The sequence below is a fragment of the Penaeus monodon genome, chromosome 19 (genome assembly GCF_015228065.2).
Source record: "Penaeus monodon isolate SGIC_2016 chromosome 19, NSTDA_Pmon_1, whole genome shotgun sequence".
Lineage (NCBI taxonomy): Eukaryota > Metazoa > Arthropoda > Malacostraca > Decapoda > Penaeidae > Penaeus > Penaeus monodon.
Window position 1 is genome coordinate 5670616 of NC_051404.1, and position 984 is coordinate 5671599.

General features: G+C 63.7%; 1 protein-coding gene across 1 annotated transcript in view; it reads right to left on the bottom strand.

The window, feature by feature from the left end:
* Window positions 1-984, bottom strand: part of LOC119585016 (dual oxidase-like) — a gene marked incomplete in the record, with an annotated part of 144657 nt that overhangs the window by 94047 nt on the left and 49626 nt on the right.

Consider the following 984-nt stretch of genomic DNA (forward strand, 5'->3'; position numbering starts at 1 on the left):
CACGATCAATCCGAGGGACTTTCCCGTCCTTCCACGCAAAGCTCCCACATCATGACGTCATTCTCGAACGCCATCGCCGCTTGCCTTCCCCCCTCCCCCCCTTTTTTTTTTTACTCCCTCCGTAGCCCCCCCCCCCTTAGCCGTCCCTTCCCTAACCCCTACACTCCTCCCTTCAGCATTCCTAGCTCCTCCCCTCGCTCCTCCCCTTCAGCGCCCCTGCCCCTTGCACCCCCTACCCTCCCTACCCCCCCCACCTGACCACGCCCTACCAGGCCTGTGGCAACATATGTGCCCCCCCCCCCCCCGGCACTGACCCCTTGCACAAGGACCCCCCCCTTCCCTCTCCCCCTTTAGGCTTACTATTCCCGACCATGACTCGCCGACAGAATTCCCGCCGATCGGTCGGTTTGTCCGGAGTCTCATTGGCGGCGTTGTCGGGTGTCGAGTGGGGAAGGGGAGAGGGGGAGAGGGGGAGAAGGGGAGAGGGGGAGAGGGGGAGAGGAGGAGAAGGGGAGAGGAGGAGAGGGGGGGAGAGGGAGAGGAGGAGAAGGGGAGAGGAGGAGAGGGGGAGAGGGGGAGAGAGGAGGAGAGGAGAGGGGAAGAGGAGAGGGGAAGAGAGGAGGAGAGGAGAGGGGAAGAGGAGAGGGGAAGGGGAAGAGAGGAGGAGAGGGGGAGGGGTAGGGGGGCGGCCGGGATGGTGCTCGTGACCGCCCTCGCTCCCGGTGCCGCTCATGGTGCCATGGATACCGGTCATCTGACTCCCATGGAAAGGTCAAGCGCCGTTGTACATCCGCTCCATTGCTTGCAGCGCGGCCTTTCTTGCTGACGCGATTTGCCGGCGCACCTCTCGTCGCTCTTCCCTCTCGTCTCCCCTGCTAATTTCGCGTTATTCCTGCATGTCCACTCCCCTTTCCCTCTTCCCTCGAGCCACCTGAATACGCAGCCCACCCAACTACGCCCTTTGGATTCCTCCCCACGTGCGCG